Source organism: Miniopterus natalensis, chromosome 14, assembly GCF_054644295.1.
Source record: "Miniopterus natalensis isolate mMinNat1 chromosome 14, mMinNat1.hap1, whole genome shotgun sequence".
In the NCBI taxonomy this organism is placed as follows: domain Eukaryota; kingdom Metazoa; phylum Chordata; class Mammalia; order Chiroptera; family Miniopteridae; genus Miniopterus; species Miniopterus natalensis.
Window position 1 is genome coordinate 44,305,708 of NC_142094.1, and position 18,772 is coordinate 44,324,479.

An 18,772-nucleotide genomic window follows, 5' to 3' on the forward strand; every position below is an offset into this window, starting at 1 on the left:
TATGTGATTGTCTTTTTTCTAATGATTAGAACTTTTGTCTGGCTACCAGGAAACTCCTAGCTTTACTTGAGGTTGGAAGACAGTAATCATGCTAATTTTGCAGTTAGCTTATTATTATTGCTTATTTACTCTGTGCCAGGTACAGTGCTGAGTGCTTTACATGAAATCGCCTTGTTTTTAAATTTCATAATAGCCGAGTGAAGCATTTTCTCCATATCTTAAATGAGGAAATCGAGGCCTTAGGTTAAATGACTTGTTCAAGGTCACACAGTAATTTGTTGACTTGGGATTTTAACTCAGGTCTGTGTGACAGCCAACCGTGTGCTCTTAACCACACTGTTATGCTGGCCCCCTGGATCCTGCTTTTACATTTCTATTTTCATTGAGTGTGAGATTTGGTGAAAACATTGCCTCAGAGCTTGTTGGGCAACAGACCCAGAAATGTATTTAAACATATATCTGGCTTTAAACTCAATGCTTCTGTGATGTTGTACATAACAGTTGGTGTCCCCACTTTTGCCATTAAAGCAAATCGCTTTTTGGCCTGTGCTATCCTAAATCTAACTAATTAGTATTTCCACGTCAAGCATCAAGATTCATTTTGAACATGTTTTATACTAAACTAGCATGTGCTGCTTTAGTGGGCTGTTTTCCTAAGAGCTAAAATGTTTTACTTTTCTTTCCTATCTGTTTGTGTGCCAAGAGGGACTCAAACTCAATTTTGTATTTTAATCTTAATTTTATTTACATTTTTTTGTAGCCACCTATATGATAATTGGTCACTCATGAGCATCCTTTGCAACTTTGGCCCTCTGCTCTCCATGCAATCAGGCTTTCTCTTTTCCTCTTTTTTTCTTTTTGCTTCTTATAAATCAAAATAAGAGAATCCAAGTAAATCCCACTAGAAGATTATGAGAATTTTAGAGAATGGTCTATAGCAAAATAGTGTAGTGGAAGGAAAAGCTAAATTAAAGGTTGCTACCTTTGTGTGCAGAAAGCATTCTAGAGGCTTTCATGTACCTGATTAAACCTTCCTAACAAAAGACTGGGGACTCTTTGCTACCTAGCTGTCTCCATGGGTGAATTATAAGCATCAGTAACCAGTTATTGTTTTTTGGCTTTTTATTGTTTGCTTTTAGCTTTGTAACAGTTGCATGCCAGTATTACAGAGCATGCTGTTTTATAGCTGCTAGGCACCTAGCCAGGCTGTTTTCTAGCTTTTTCACCAGATAATGTTGTTCTTCAAGGGAAGAAAGCGATGTATAGTTTCACTTAAAGTATTAGGTATATAATTCTCTCTTCCTAAACACAAGTCTTTCCATATTAATGTGCTGAGAGTTTAATATTTAAAACTTTTTTCACCAAATAAAGTATTCCACTTGCCTAGTATCTAGGAGGATGTTTTTATTGGTGTTTGAAAGTATGAATGGGATTGGGGGTTGGGGGTTGGGGGTGGGCGTATTTGTTTCAGTGATCCCACATGTTTATTAATTTGTCCAATAACACATGTTAACTATTATAATTGTGCATGTTTTTAGAACATCCTTATGAAATATCCAGATAGTATAGAATCAGAGCTGGAAGTACAGGCAGTTCGAGGATCACCTAGTCCAGTGTTTGCAAAATTTACCAGATGATAAGAATTACTTGGATCACTTTTTTTTCTTACTGTAAGTTGTTTATTGTAAGATAATTGACAAATATCTTGCTGTCCTTTGTAATTTAAACAATGGACCAGTGATTTTTTCTGACCAGGACAGCAGTAAGCTAAAAACAAAATCAGGTGGCTGAATTTTCCTCCTTTACCTCTTGTGTGAAGATGAAACTTGATTTTCTTTAATCCAGAGCTGCAGCAGTGGAGCTGTTTCAGTCAACTCCTTTGTGATGACAGCTTGGCGGGTGGGGTTGAAAGTCAAAGGCAATTTGCTGATCATGTCAGACGCATTCTTGCTCTCATTGTCCATGGCTGTCATCCTGGCACTTTGCTCACTTGTAGTGGATTCCTTCACAGAACAGTAGATGATGTTGGCCAGGTTGTGTTCCTGGTAATTCTGCAGCCCGTCAGCATCAATGTGATCCTAGGCACTCCTGCTCTCAGCACTTGCAGTGAGTGGCATTAAGGGAAAACACGGGCTTTTCTTCTGTCTTGTAGGAGATGACAGCCTGAATCAATTAAAGATGATAGATCCTTCATCAAATTCATATCCAGAATTTAGTAATTCCAGGGCAATGCCTGATGCATCTCCAAAAGTAGGGAGTTTTCCCCCCACTTCTTTGAATGTCACCACAGACTGGTCAGAATGAGTCCTAGTAAGTATACCCCTAATTTTATCGCCAATTCCAACAATCTTCCCTTCTTTCCTGGCTGCTGTGAGTGTAGCCATCTCACTTTTCATCTGTTTAGCAACCGAGGAATGGACAGCATGGCAAAGTCCTCTGTCGGAGGACACACCAGTAAGGAGGCGTTTCTTGTCTTCAGGCACCGTAACGTCACCGTTTTCATACAGAGCCAAAGATCCTGTTCCGTACACGTGGGCCACTTTCAGCTTCCCCTCAGCTCGGGCATATTTTGCTGCTGCTACCATTTTTATAGACTTGGTAATTTTCTGGATGTTTTTGATTGACTTTAGTCACCTGGTAATTTCTTTCAAAGTTGCCATATCTCGAACTTGGATCCATTGCAGCTGCACAGCCCAGCCAGAGGCCTCAAGGACACCCACGGAGAAAACATGGTGGTACTGGCCCCTCACTTGGGTCACTTACTAAATATAAGGTCCTCAGCCTCACTCAGGAACCTCCTGAACATTCCAGAATCTCTGGGGAAAGGGGCTTGGAATCCAGATAGTTAACAGCTCCCCTGAAGTAGCTCTTATGATTAGGTGAGTTTGGGAAACATTGGTCTAGTCAACCTCTTAAGTAAGGAAAGTAAACCCTGAGAAGGAGAGCAGGTAGCATTAACAGGACTGGAACCCATGTCCCTGAACTGACTAGACTGGAGTTCTTTCCACTCCATCAAGCAGGCCTCCTGGCCCCAAGTTGAAGGTACCTGCATCACTGAAATGATTGCGCCATTGAAAAAGCAGTATTCAGGTTTGCATTGATTTTCTTGTGATTTTGATGTCAGTATTTTTGATACCCTGGATTCAAGCATCTTTGACAGACATTTTGTTACAAAGATGGTAAGTCTGAGTGTGTGAACTCGTTAACTCTGCTGAGATCAGACTAGGAGGGTATTTTAGGAAATATCTAGATATCTTGAAGCCTCCGGTAGTTAAATGTTAGATATTTCTTTGGAGTTAACTTGTTTTGGATATCCCTGAATCATGTTTTATTTTGGTTGTTTCTTCTATGAGAGTAATGAAGATTGGATTTGGGACTATGAGGTGCAACTTCTTTGGCTTTTATAATTTTTGTTCACATACAAATCTGTAAGATTTCCGTTGAAATACTCATCAAAGTACTTGAATGAAGCATGTGTCCCATTCATGCATCTATGTGCCCTTTTTTCCCAGGCTTTTTATAATGTAGCCTATTTTCTTCCAAAGAGTCATGTCTGATTTTTGGAGGTTATTTGTGTTAATAGGATCACAGAAGCCTGACCATAGCCTTCTAGGTCTGGGGATACCACAGTTAAGCACCGGCTCTGACTTAGTGTGATCTGGACGAAACAGGAAAATACCTTGTTCTGCATTTTCTCTTGGTTTTATGGGGATTACACACCACCTGCCCCCTCTCACAAAGGGCCCTAGAATTATTTAAATTCTGAAACATTCCAAACTACTTTGAGGGACCGGTTAGTTTTAATTAGTATTAGCAAATCTAAACACAATTTAAAATATCATTAACCAGGAAAGCCCAAAAGATATACTGAACCAACATAATATTTTATGACTCTATTTGTTCTTGAACTACTTAAACTTTTAAGAACAAACCTGGACTCTCATTAGATGTTTACTTTAGTTTTGTATAAAGTAGAATGTTTCTGAAGGACGCTTTCCTCTAAGTGCATGTATTTTATTGGTAGTAAACTTCAACTTCTGTAAGGTTTGCTTGGAATGTTTGTTAAACTAAATACATGGAAATGGATGACTAGGATTGAATACAATTTAATTTAGTATTGTCTTTTCATCTCTTTCTCACAATACGCTAACAAGGATGAACCCCCGATTCTTCCAACACAAAAAAGGAGAGACAATAGAAGCAAGCATTCTTTTTCGTCATCACACACACTGGCAACTCCCAAATGTCTGTTTAGAGGGATTATAGGGGTGGGAGGCTTTGGAAGGCAGAGCTAAGGGACTAATAACAAGCCCTCTGTAGATGGCAGTTTATTAGCCTGGCTTAGGGGTTGGTTGCTGGAGATAATGGGGCAGCTAATCCCCCTCCTGTTTTATATTAGGGCTGCCGTTGATCATAAATACTGCTGTAATGATGGCAAGATCCTCATTTCTTCATATTTTACATCCCCCTTGCTCTCAGACCTAGGTGGGAATGTTTCTCTTTTCCAATTCATGTCCTGTGGGGAGGATACCACCTGCTAATGCAAAGATTAAGAAAAATGTGCCTTTCTTGGATCTACTTTGGATAAGTGACTTACTCTCTGTAAGCCTCAGTTTTTTCCCATTGTAAAATGGGATATTTTCTAACATAGATATGTAGTTTGAATTAATGTGATAATGGATGTAAAAATGCTTCTAATAGTACCTGGCACTTAGTGCTCAATTAACCATTATTTTTATTTTTATTATTTTTTAATTTATCTTTATTGATTTCAGAGAGAGGAAGGGAGAGGGAGAGAGTTGAAACATCAATGATGAGAGAGTTGTCAATGATCAGCTGCCTCCTGCACGCCCCTGACTGGGGATGGAGCCCGCAACCCAGGCATGTGCTCTGACCAGGAATCGAACCTTGACCTCCTGGTTCATGGGTCAACACAACCACTGAGACACACCGGCCGGGCAATAATCAGTTTCTATCTAATATTTAAAGTGACTTTGAATCACATGTAGGATTTGGACTAGGAGATGAGCACAGAAAATACTGCTTTTGTTTAATGTCTAAATGGTTTTGTAGTGCCTTTCTTTTCCAGGCCATTTTACCAAGGGTTCATTTTTACAGAGACTAGAAAAAAACCGTTGACTTTCAGTCATTGTGCATTTCATCAGTATACTCCTTGAGGTTTTTGGGTACCAGGTAACCAAAAGAGAGAAAATGAAACGTGTGTGTGTGTGTGTGCATGTGCACGACATGCAGGGGTTGTGCAGGGCTGGTAATCTGAGAGGGATAATGTTTTCCCAGGCTAGCAAAGACAAACTGAGGGCATCATCTGATCTTTATAGGATTGGGCAAAGCCTCAGTTTTTCCTTTTACCCATCTGCAATCATAAAATGTGCTGACTCAACTTGGAGCCTCTGCAGAATAGCATTTGGGGCTTACGGAGTCCTAAGAATCATGCAAGAGATGGAAATCTTTGAGCAGGTCTTCAGAGGTATTGTTAAAAACAGCTAGAACAAGACAACATGCTTTCTCATCTCCTTCAGGATTTGTGTCCTTTAGTTACTAGTGTACCTCCTTGATTTAAGGTGTGGCAGGGAATTTGTTTGCTCTTTATAGAGTTGATTACTGAACAGAGATAGAGATTTTTCTTGCTTCAGTGCTTATACTTTAGGGGCATGGGATTGGCTGGGGTAGGGGGGTGAGATTCTGCTGGAAACAAGTCAATTAGGTAAAATATTATTATAATAATACTGTGTGGGCCATCTGCTTAGGGATTTTTCTTTAAAATTTTTATTTCCTTGTTCCTGCATGCATACATTTACCTGCAAAAACTAGAAGAATATTTACCAAAATGTTAACTAATAATGACCACCTCTTGGTGAGTTTTAGGGGAGGAAGTATGTTTTTCTATATTGCTTTGAGTTGTGGGGTTTTTTTTTGGAAGTAAAGTATTATTAGAAGAGTAAATTTTGTAACCTGAGCCACTGGTTTAGGCATTTCAGTGAAACTCTTAGTATATTTAGGTGAAATTCATCCTTTTTTCTTAGGAAACATGGAATACTTGTCGTAATGCAGCCATGCTGTCATTTGTCATTTTATTACCCTCATCAGAAAGAATCCTTAGTGTTTAGGGTAAAATAGAAAGCTTCTTTTTTAAATTCTCACCTGAGGATATTTTTTCCACTGCTTTTCAGAGAGAGTGGAAGGGGGGAGGAGAGTGAGAAACATCGATATGAAAGAGACACGTGGATTGGTTGCCTCCCACGCCCGCCAAGCCTTCAACCGAGATACCTGCCCTTGACCGGAATCGAACCCGAGACCCTTCGGTCTGTGGGCCAACACTCTAACCACTGAGCCAAACCGGCTAGGGCAACAAGTAGCATTTTAAATCCCATAAAACGTGTGTGTATGCACATGTGTGTGTACATCAGCTTAGTAAAAGTAATTTTGTATGTGAAAAACAGGAATTTAGATTTTTGAGTTGCATTTATTTTCAAAACATGCTATTAGGTGATAAAATACAGTTTGTTTAGATTTGTATCTGGACTGTCTGGAATGAAGCTGTTTGATACTTACTTGATTGCCCTTATTAAATAAAAGATTGGTAAATAGTTGAGTTTCAACTAGATTTGTGCTTTCAGCATAAAGCAGTAATCTCAAGACACCTCTTATTTGGGAACATTGAGTTTCTAGAAACTGATGCTTCCTTTTGTCTATAGAAACTGTCACTAAATCATCAGTGGTTATTATTAAAAGGAGATAAAAGAATGTTCTGGAATCACCCATTCTTGAAGCTCAGTAGTTTCCGGACTCTGATACATTTTGCTAGAATAAAATTAGAAACAACATCTAACTTTGATGCGGATCAGGTATTTGTTTGTTTTGATCATATTCCTATCAAACTATATGTTATTTATCTCAGATAAAAAGATGTGATTTTCTTTTTTCCCCTGAATGTATACAGAAACTATATTTATTTAAAGGATAAGTTAGCTATCATTTAGGCATCTTTCCTAGAGTCTGTTTTTAAAGGACGTCAAATGATGACACTGGATTTTGCATCTACTCCTTTATCTAACTTCCCAAGAAAACGAACGATTTTAGGGAGATAAATTGATGTTTGCTTTAATTACAAACAATATTGCCCTTAAATCACCCCACTCGTATTAGTCAACTGAATTTATTTACTCAGTTCCTTGATATTTAAAGCAGTATAAAAGTTTCGGCATGGTTACTCTTCAGTGAAGCTTATCAGTTGACACAGGACTTCCAGCCAGCATTTAAGCGTACACCTCTTAAAAATGAATGGATAGCTAACATCTCTGGATTTTAAAAAAACTTATTATTTTCTGGATTTTTTTTTAAAGTACATCTTTATTGATTTCAGAGAGAGGAAGAGAGAGAGAGAGACATCAATGATGAGAGAGTCATTGATCAAGCCCGCAACCCGGGCATGTGCCCTGACCGGGAACCGAACCCCGATCGCCTGGATCCCAGGTCGATGCTCAACCGCTGAGCCACACCCGGCCAGGCTGTTTTCTGGATGTTTGAAGAGAGCCTCTAATAGTCTCATAGTGAGACTGAAAGCGCAAAAAAGAACCTTAATTGACGCAAGCTGGTTTAGCTCACATTAGCTAAAGTTTAGCAGTTACTACAACAGTTAACTTTGTCTGTGACCTCTTAAGGCCACTTACCAAACCAGCCATTAGTAGCAAATGTGAAAATGTGCTGCCTCTTCGTCCGTGGTTTAGATGGAGTCTCTCCTGTATGCATTCCACCCGCGTGGTTTGAGGCGCCCAGCTAGGATGAATGTAAGGACCTCCTAAGGCTTCCTTAGCCTCACCTCACGTCCAGAGGCTAACGGAGGCTTCTCTGGTAGAGGTGTGTGTCTTAGGGAGTCTGTTTTCCCTTTCCCCTTTTACTGCAAGATTGCTTGAGGGACAGGGAGCTCCGCACTTCCTTTTCTTGCCCCTGGCTTCATCTGTTATCCTGTGCAGCCTGGCTTCAGACTTGCCACAGCCAGTGGCTTCCAGTGTTGCCAAACCCACATCTGGGTTGTCGTCCTTCCTAGCCTTCTTGCCTCTTTTGCTGCTTCGGGCACTGAGTCGAGAGTCCCTCTTCTTTCTAGCTTGGCTCTTGCCCTGTGGCACGGCATGGTCTTGATTTTCCTCCTGTTTCTCTGACTCTTTCCTTCTCACTTTCAGGTTCCTGATTTCTTCTTTCCATGTCAAATTGAGCATCGCCCAACAATTTTTCCTTATCTTTCCCTTCCATGGTCTTTTTTCATCTTCAGAAAACTTTTCTTTACTCATCTTATTCATAAGCATTTATTAAGCATCATATAATGAACTGTGTGTAAAGGTGAATTAGTTGTATTTCCTGCTCTCAAGTTACTTGCAATACATATGAATTTATATTCTCTTTCATCCTGTATCTTATTATCCAGATTAATTGATGTATTTTAAAAATGCCTCTTACCTGTTTTTGTTTTCTCTCCATTACCACCGCCACTACTGCAGCTGCTACTCCTTTTGTTTGTGCCTTGTCCATTGCCTCCTGTGTTTTAGGTGCTCCAAAAATGCATTTTGAATGAATGAATGAAGCAATTAACTTGTCTATCTGGATTATTATAAAACTTCCAAGATGGTTTCTTTTATTTTGTCTGTTTCATCAAGTATACCTCTGCAAGTTGATCCTCCTTAAAAATAACCTTCGTCTTGCCCAGCCGGGCGTGGATCAGCGGCTGAGCATCGACCTAGGATCCGGGCGATCGGGGTTCGATTCCCTGTCAGGGCACATGCCCAGGTTGTGGGCTTGATCAATGACTCTCTCATCATTGATGTTTCTCTCTCTCTCTCTCTCCTTGTCCTTTCCTCTCTCTGAAATCAATAAAGATATATTTTTTTAAAAAACTCTCATTTTAACAGTATATTAAAAGCCTTTTGTAACTAAAATAAGATATTATTGGCTATGTACCGAACTGTGTTCCCCAGCAAATTCATATGTTGAACCATAACCCCCCAATGTGATGGTATTTGGAGATGGGGCCTTTGGGAGGCACTTAGGGTCAGATGAGGTCATGAGGGTGGGGCCCTCATGGGGATTAGTGGCTTTATCAGAAGAGGAAGAGAGAGATCACTCTCTGCCATGCACTGAAACAGTGAGAAAGCAGCCACCTTCAAGCCAGTAAGAGGGCTCTCATCAGGAACTGAATTGGCTAGCACCTTGATCTTGGACTTCCCAGCCTCCATAACCATGAGAAATAAATGTCTTGTTTACACCATCCATCTGATATTTTGTTATAGTAGCCCAAGCCCACTAATACAGTCTTTTTTAACCTATCAAAATAGCCAGGATAGAAAAAAAAAAAAGATAAAAGCACTACAAATAACTTACAGATCTTTGCTGTACATCATTGTATCTATAGTTAACATTGTACACTTAAAAATTTAAGAGGGTAGATCTCATTATTCTTAGCATCATAAAACTAAATTAAAAAGAAAAGAAAAAATGATAATATCCAAATATCAAGGCCACATGAGATATGAACTCCTCATATTGTCTCTCCTACTTCTTTCCCCTTGACTCTCCTTGCTTTAGCCACACTGGCCTTCTGGCTATTTCTTGAACACTGCAGGTCCTCTACGAATGTCCTGCTTTAGGGCATTTGTAGTTGCTGTTCTCTTTCCCTGGAATGTCCTTTGCCCAGGTAGTTTTATGACTCTCTCCCTTCCTTCATATCTTTACTCAGATTTCACCAGGTCAGGGGGGCTGTCTGTGGCCTTCCTATCCAAAATTTCAGCCCCTCCCTTATAATACTTACCTGCTTTCCCTTTATTTTTTTCTTCTTCACCATATGATCTATTATATCTTTTGCTTACTTAATTTTTTATTTTTGGCCTGCCTTTCCCACCAGAACATATGCTCCGTGAAGGCAGGGACTTTTGTCTGTCTTGTTCCCTTCTATATCCCCAGGGCCACAAGAGGGCCTGACACGTAGGTGTTCAATAAATATTGTTGAATGATTGGAAGCGTGGTGTGAGACAAGTACTCTTTTTATAATATTGATGGTTGTGTTAATTGGTATAATCTTCCTAGAAAGTAATTTGGCAGCATACTTAAGAACCTTATGCTTTTCGCATATCCTTCACCTACCAGCTCCACTTCCAGAAATCCAGTATCAGGAATTAATCAGAAATGCATGTAAAACTTAAAACACAGATGCTCATCTCAATGTATTAAACAAATTAACTTTTATTTTTAAAAAGTTGTGATAAATATACATAATATAATATAAAGTTTGCCATAATGATTTTTAAGAGTGTTAAGTACATTCACATTGTTGTACAAACCAATCTCCAGAACTCTTTTCATCTTGCAAAACTGAAGCTCTTTACCAATTTCAACAACTCCCTGTTCATTCCCTCCCTCCCCCAGGCCCTGACAACCACCATTCTACTTTGTCTCTGAATTTGACTACACTAGGACCTCATATGAGTGGAATCATATAATATTTGTCTTTTGTGACTGGCATATTTCATTTAACATCATGCCCTCAACTCATTTTGTAGCATGTGTTAGACTTTTCTTCCTTTTTAAGGCTGAATAATATTCCATGGTATGTATGCGGTATCTTTTTTTATCCACTCATCCATCCATGAACACAGGTTGCTTCCTCCTTTTGACTGTTGTGAGTAATACAGGGTGAACATGAATGTACAAATATATGTTCAGGCCCCTGCTTTCAGTCCTTTTGGATGTATATCCAGAAGTAGAATTGCTCGATCAGATGGTTATTCTGTTTATTTTTTGAGGAGCTAAATATTTTTTAAAATAGCAGAAAAATTATAAACAATCTAAAAATCCAGTATTGAGGAATGGTTAAGCAAATCTGGGCATGTACATATAATGCAGCCATTTAGAGTAACCTTATAAAGTTTTTAATAACATGGGGAAATGATTATTTTAAGTAAAAAGAGCCACATGGTCCCAACTGTTTTTAAAAGTACATAAAAGACTGATAGGAATATACCAAAATGTTAATAAAAACGGGATGATTTTTATATTTATCTTATACTTTTCTATATTTTCTAAGTTAAGCAGGCATTAGTTCATTTAATCAAGGTTAAATCTTTTTTTTTTTTAATCAAGAATACTACAGTATAAAGTGCCTTCCTCCCTTAATAATTAATGAGTTATCAATCCGTGGAGTAATATTTTGAGATTATATATATATATATATATATATATATATATATATCCTGGACCCCTGCAAACTTTTATCCAAAAGTTTTGGCATTCACTCCTTTTAAAAAGTATCATTCTGCAAGGTCTCCCTTGTCCATCTTTGTCTATTATAATCTGTTCCTTCTTCCATTCTAGGGTGAAAATAGATGTTTGAGATAGGAGGAGACAGTAGTGAAAACAATTCACACATTTTATTTTCTGGATGAGTGTTAAATGTTTTGCCTAAGAGCAATTGTGTAGTTAGTGACACAGCACTGGAACCTGGGTTTTCTGGTTCTTAATCCAGTGCTCTTTCCAGCTGCCTCTTATTGACCCTGAGCCAGTAATACAAAACACAAAACCAACATGTGTTATCTCAAAAAGAGTCTACATTTTTTGTCAGTAGAAAGAAAGCATGTATTAGTTTTTCTTTTGCATGCATTCCTTTATTCATTTATCCAAAAGAGGCAAATCAGCCTCTTCTCCCAGCCTGCCCCTCCGCATGTCCTTCAGGCTCTAGTCCTGCTAACGTAGAGCTCTGAGCGCTCTCATTTCCTAGTCTTCCTATGTGCTTTGGCTTGTTACATTCTTTCTTCCCTCTTCTTTTTTATTTATCTTGATTTTATTTAAAAAAATTAAATTTTTATTATTTTGACAAGTAAGAATTGTATAGTTAAGGTGTACACGTGATAATTTGATACTTTATACGTTGTGAAATGATTACCACAATCAGATTAATGAACATATCCATCACCTCTCATAGTTAACCTTTTTTGTATATGTGCATGGTGAGAACACTTGTGATTTACTCTCTTAGCAAAGTTCAGTATACAATACATTATTATTAACGAAACCATCGTCACCATGCTGTACATTGGGTCTTCAGAATTACTTATAACTGAAAGTTTGTACCTTTTGATAAAAATCTTTCCCCCTCTTCCATCCCCTAGCAGCTGGTAACCACCAATTTATACTCTGTTACTGTGAGTTCCACTTTTTTTTTAAAGATTACACAAATAAGTGGGAGTTTATGTAATCTTTGTCTTTCTGTGTTTCTGTGTCTGGCTTATTTATCTTGTATGAACCTCTGGGTTCATTTACGTTGTTGCAAATGGCAGGATTTCCTTATTTTTTAAGGCTATATAATAATATTCCATTGTGTGTTTGTATAATATTTTCTTTATTCATCTGTTGATGGACACTTAGGTTGTTTCTATATTTTGGCTACTGTGAAAAATGCTGCAATGAATATGGGAGTGAAGCTATCTCTTTGAGATAGTGATTTTAATTCCTTTGGTTAGATACTCAAATGAGATGGCTGGATCATATGCTAGTTCTTTTTTTATTTTTTTGAGGAACTTCCATACTGTTTTCCATAATAGCTGTACCAATTTACATTCCCACTAACAGTACAGAAGGGTTCTCTTTTCTCTGCATCCTCACCAACACTGTTATCTTTTGACTTTTTGATAATAGCCATCCTAACAGCTGTGAGGTAATATCTCATTATGGTTTTAACTTGCATTTCCATGATGATTAATGATATGGAGCCCCTTTTCATATACCTGTGGGCCATTTGTATGTCTTTGGAAAAATGTCTAGTCAGGTCCTTTGCCCATTTTAAAAATCAAGTTATCTATGGCTTTTTTGCTATTGAGTTCTTTATATATGTATTTTGGATATTAACCCCTTATCAGATGTATGGTTTGCAGATATTTTTTCCCATTCTGTAGGTTGCCTTTTCATTTTGTTGATTGTTTGTTGTGCGGAAACTTTTTAGTTTGATGTAGTTCTTCTATTTTTAATTTTTTGCTTTTGTTGCCTGTACTTGTGGTTTCAATTCCAAAAAATAATTACCAAGACCAATGTCATGGAGGCTTTCCCCTCCTTCCCTGCTTTTTGACTGTTGCATGAGTTGAGTTGCTTCTGCAGAGGTCTTTAACTGCCTGCCTTCAGGCAGAGTTAGGTGCCCTCTTTTGTGACTATAGTTCTCTGTTCGTACATATCACCATGGGATCTTTTTGCTTTTGGTTGTTTACAATTATATTCTCCTCTGTCGGACTGTGAGCTCCTTGAGGCCAGGAATTTTGTTTAGTTCACCCCTGGGCTTGCCACTTAGAATATTCAGTCAGTGTTTGCTTTACCACTGAAGCCCTTTCAACTCCATGGCCATTGATTGCTTTGCCATGAAGACATGGTTGCAACTAGACCCTCAAGGCCCTCTAGTTCTGACAGTTTCCGTAAGTATTTGATGTATCATGTGCAAGGGAGTGTAGAAAATAGAAAGCTGTTTTGTATGTTATACAGGCCCTTAGGCAGCATAGCGGAAAAGCCCTGACTCTAGCTGTAAAAAAGAACGGTCAGTTGGTGCAGTAGGGAATCTTGTGAAGTGCTTTAGCAGCGAGGGATGGGCTTGCTCCTGGGGCCGCCTCAAAGGGGCCAGAGGCCGAGGGAGCGGCAGAGCATTGCAGTGGGAGGGAACTATCTTGGGAAAGGCACAGAATCAGAAAAGTTGAGCGCTTGGTTTGACTGGCTTTCGGGGTTCTTTGCGCTGTCTGTAGTGTACACATACGTTGTTCTTTGTACATATTGTTTGCTGTCCTGAGTCTTTTCGATTTGGCCTTTAGGGATTTCTAGGGTACACTTAATGAAATTAATTGAACATCTGTATTAGAAAAGTCTCTTATTGGGGAAATTTCTACCATGGAGGACTTTTTAAAGCACCTGTGGTAGCTGTTGTTTCAACAAAAGTTTTTTTTTGTTTTTTAAAGGTCTATTCTCCACTTCTTGTGCAACCCCTCTGAGCCCAGACTCTTCACTCTTAGGTCAGATAGCCTAAGCCTCAAAGGAAGTACATTAATACTTGAAAACTGATGACGCATTATTGCTTGCATTCTGGGTTTTTAGTTGTTCTCTGTAGCCTGAAAGCGCTACTCAACTACTTTGATTTACACCCAGGATGGGACTTTAAGCACCATTGAGGAAGGGGTGGGGACTTCAGCAGGGTACTTATTTGCCAGCTATTTGCTTTTCAGATAAGGAGACAATTCTGCAACACACCAACCTAAGGTACCAACTTGGAGAAAACAATATTGTGTTCTGAGAAAGAGCTACATACATGCATTTTTAATATATCAGTGTCCATTTATAAAACACACACTTCTGATTATATTTTGAATAACTATTTACCAAATGCCAGAACTTTTTCTTTTTGAATCCTCACCCGAGGATATGTTTTTTTAAATTGATTTTTAGAGAGAGAGGAAGGGGGAGAGAAAGAGAAAGAGAGAGAGAGAAACATTGATGTGTGAGAGAAATACCGATTGGTTTCCTTCTGTATGCTCCCCTGATCGGGGATCAAACCCGAAACCTGGTGTACGGGACAATGCCTCAACCAGCTGAGCCACCTGGCCAGGACAAATGCCAGAACTGTTTGCTCACAGTAATTAATTGTTGGTAGGATAGGAAGTGTGAACCATGATTGTTTTCCTTATAAATCCTGGCTCACTCTAACAAGTTTATAGTTACTAACCTCGTTGCCATAAATTCCCCAGTCATAGGTTTTGTAATCCCTTCTCTGACATACATATTAATCGTTTTTTTACTGCTTCATAGGTGCTATAATCCTTATACAATTTCCGGGGTTTAAAAATAAACCTATAAAAGGTTCAGTTTTATATTTAATAGCCATGTTTCACAGTGTTCTAAAGCTGTGAATAAGTTCAGGCAGGCAAATGCTTTTGATGTGGAATGCCTTTGTTTCTATGTTTTAGAAAAATGTATTAGTCTTTCAGTGTTTCACATTATGATGATTTTAGATACTGGCTCAGATTTTTAAAATATTTGGAAATACTTATAAAGAAGAAATGTAGAAAAACACTGGTTTCATAATTTTCTATTATCAAGTTTCAGAAGATAATTTCTTTTTTTAAAAAAATAAGATTTACATTTTTAAAAAATTGATTTTAGAGAGAGGAAGGTGGGGAGAGAGAGAGAGAAATATCGATGTGAGAGAGAGGGGTTGCCTCCTGCATGTGCCCTGACTGGGGATTGAACCCACAGCCTGGGTATGTACCCTGATGAAAATCGCACCCACCACCTTCTGGTGTATGGTGTGACTCTCCAACCAACTGAGCACATCGTCAGGGCAAAGATCACTTCTTTTTTGAGACATATATTCTATTTCTTTTTTAAGTAATACTGTCATTATCCTCTTGGAGCTGGCAGTTGCGTGACATCTGAGATAGACATGAATCAAGTCATCACACAAGTAATCTTGCCATCATGGGATGAGCTCTGGAGCAAACACGCTTAGTGCTGTGAGAGGATATTGGCAGGTGGGCGGTGAGAGAAGGAAGTGACTTTTGAGCGACTTGAGATTTGACAGATACGTAGGTGTCTACTAGGGGAAATTTGGGTGTGGAAAAGAGAATATTACAGGGAGACATGATAAGGTGGGAGTTAACATTGTATACTCAAGGAACTGAAGGAAGATTAGTGTGGCTGGAACACAAGAGAATTTGTGTGTTGGCAGGTCGGGCATGGCGCAAAATGCAACCGGAGAAGTAAGCAGGGACTGTACCAGCCAACCTGTTGCAGGCCATCCTAAGGATTCTACCATTTCTTCTAAGGGCAGTAACTCTCTTTGAAGTATGGGATTATATGAGTCAGACGTGATTAAGGATACATTTTGAAAAACATTACTGTCTGCTGCATGAAAGATCTTTGGAGAGAAATGACAAAGGATGAAGAGACTGGCATTTGGGGACTATTGCAGACGTCTGGTGAGAGACTGAGCAGTTCCTCCCCACCCAGGAATGTGAAGTAACTGACCCACTCTGGCGGATCATCCCATTGCACATTCCGGTAAATGATCCTTGTTCCAGTGCCAGTAGGGCGTGGGGCCTTTATTATCGTAGCTCATTGGTCCATGGCAAGGATCTGGACTATTGCTATGTCTTTGTCTTCCACACCTTTACCGCATTGGGTGCCTCAGTCTGAGTTCCTACTCTGGGCATATGGGGCAATAGGCCCCACAGGCTGGTCACTTAAATGTGTTAACACTTGGGAAAGCACCTTGTCTACCCAGCCAAGGTAGGTTTTCCAGTTAGCAGTTCTATCTGTTGTTTAAGGACACTATTTTTTTTTTGAATCAGCCCAGTTGCTTGTGGGGAACCTCCATTTAATATCATGTTCTTTTCTCCATTTTTATACATCATGTCCTTTGAAATGTGACACCCCTCCTAAGCTACTGTCTTTAGCTTAGGGTACCCATATACAGAGTGGGGCAAAGGAACGTTTATAGTGTTGCTATGGAAAACAGAACACTAATTAATAAGTAATAATACAAGAATAAACTCTTATGTTTTGAGTATTCAACAACTGGAAACTACCTTTGCCCCACCCCTGTAGAGTACTTAATTCTTTTAGTCCCTTTTGGTAGCAGCCTGGTTAGCCCACCAACAAGGGAAGGCTTGAGTTAAACCAGAGGCAGTGTCGACACACACCAGAGCACATTTGGAGTCCTTGCTCAAGGGAAGGGCCTGTGTGGTCAGTTCGCCAGTCCCTTACTGGTTGGGGACTTCAGTGAGTATATAAACTCAAACTGGGGCCTTTGCTGACTCCAGAGCCACTGCCCTTAACTTAAGCTCAGCACCTTCTCTTTGGCTATATGCCAATCTGCCTGGGCACTGTGGTGCCCACTTTCCCAGTGTAGCCTACCTGCAGAGTCCGCTGACAGGTCAGTTGTTCAAGCGCGTATTTGTGCCACAGCATCTGCTTCCTGATTACCAGCAGTGTAGACGCCTTATGGGCAGGGACTTGGAGTATGGCGAGATCTGCCCCGGGCTCTCATAGGGGAGCCCAAATATCTTTTTACATCTCTTGCTGTTATAAAGGCTTGTTCATAATCATTCAACCTCCCATTGTCCAAGTGCGAGTCAGTCCTTTAAGAAAGGCCCAACTGGCAGTGCACAGGGTTAGCGGCCAAGGTTCATGCGTGAGTACCACTCAGACTGCTCTTAACTCAGCCCGTGGCTGCTGTGATTTGTTCCTGTTTCCATCCAAGTGGCCTCAGTGGACGGTTGCATGGCAGTTTCTCTCCATGTAGACATTACCCCGGCTGGAGCCGTCAGTACACCAAGCGCCAGCTCGGATTTCCCCTCATCCTTGCAGGTTGCAGAGCTGACACAGGGACAAAGGCAGGAGCATTTGGAGGTCTGTGTGTTCATCAGTGCCTAATAGTTGCTGCATGTGTAGACAGAGGACTGTTTGACTTGGCACTCCTCCGTTACAAATAGGCGCGCCATGTAGGAGCCTGAGCCGTGGCAGAGGCTGGTTGGTGGAACATGTCATCTGCCCCTTGATGGGAAGGGAGGTTCTTACTGTAACTGGCTGCTCTTTAGTAAGAGGTTTCCACCTGCAGAAGCGCTGTGTACACTGCCAACAATCGCTGTTCTATCAGGGTGTATCTGATCTCTGCCTCCTTCCATAGTTGGGACCAAAATCCCAGGGACACTCAACTCCTTTTGTTGTTTTTGCCATGACGCCCAGCCCATGCCTTCTGGGGTTACTGAAACATCTAAGAGCTTTAATCCGTTTGACACTAATTTTGCTTTCTCAAAGGCAGCCTGTTGTTTGGCTCCTCAGGCCCATATATGTCTCTTCTCTAGGTAACATAACGGGAGAAGGTATTTTGCTAAATGGGGCATAAAAGTTGACCAATATTCCAGAATTCCCACGAAAGCCTGTACCTCTTTTCCATTTCTTGGAATGGGGTAGGCTTGTACTATTCTGCATGCAAAATTGTTTTTCTTAACAATGGCGTTTTTGTGAACTCATAAATCAATTAATAAATATGTATAAGACAGCAAGGGGACTGATATAGATCAAATTTTAATGTCTGCTATTACATCTATTAAAAAGTACTTAATGAGCTGACTGTATGCAATGTACTAAGCTGCCAGCCTTATGTGGACGTTGCAAAGATGCGGGAGTCTTGGTCCCCTGTTTAGTCCAGGGTTTTGCAGCAGTGTCTCAGCAGAGGAGAAAGACAACACCATAGTTATGGAATATGCCAGTGCTTTGAGACAGATAAAAAATGCTATTAAGAAGCACTTGGTGGGGGGGACTTCAAGGAGAAGTCGGCTTTTGAGGAGAACCTTGAAAGGTGAGTAGGATTTCCGCTGGTAGAGATAAGGATAGGAGAGGCCATTTCCTCTTGAAAGATGAGTGTAAAAGAAAGGCAAGGAAGAGAGAGTAGTTGAGGATCAGGCTGAAAGGTAAACTGACCTAAAAGTGAAAGTTTTTGAGTCTAGGATGAGTGATTTGAACTTTATGCACTAGGTAATTGTATTTTCATTAACATCTATCAAGCATCTGTTGTGCTCAGTCACTGTCTTTATATTAGGAAGTCAACAAACTATTGTTTTTAGGGTTGTATGGCTTTTCCTCTCAGTTAAGACAGCTCTTTAAGTCAGGATTTCTTACAGGTCTAAGGTCCTGAATTAAACACTAATGGAAGAAAACCATCTTTAAAGACATGACTAAT

The 18,772-nt window shown here is 39.8% G+C and overlaps 1 protein-coding gene and 1 pseudogene across 2 annotated transcripts in view; one reads left to right on the top strand and one right to left on the bottom strand.

Annotated features, from left to right (window-relative positions):
- The window catches only part of CNNM2 (cyclin and CBS domain divalent metal cation transport mediator 2), a 90,536-nt gene that overhangs the window by 4,372 nt on the left and 67,392 nt on the right, over positions 1-18,772 (top strand). The window lies entirely within an intron of this gene.
- LOC107542507 (ATP synthase F(1) complex subunit gamma, mitochondrial pseudogene) lies at positions 1,803-2,723 on the bottom strand (annotated as a pseudogene).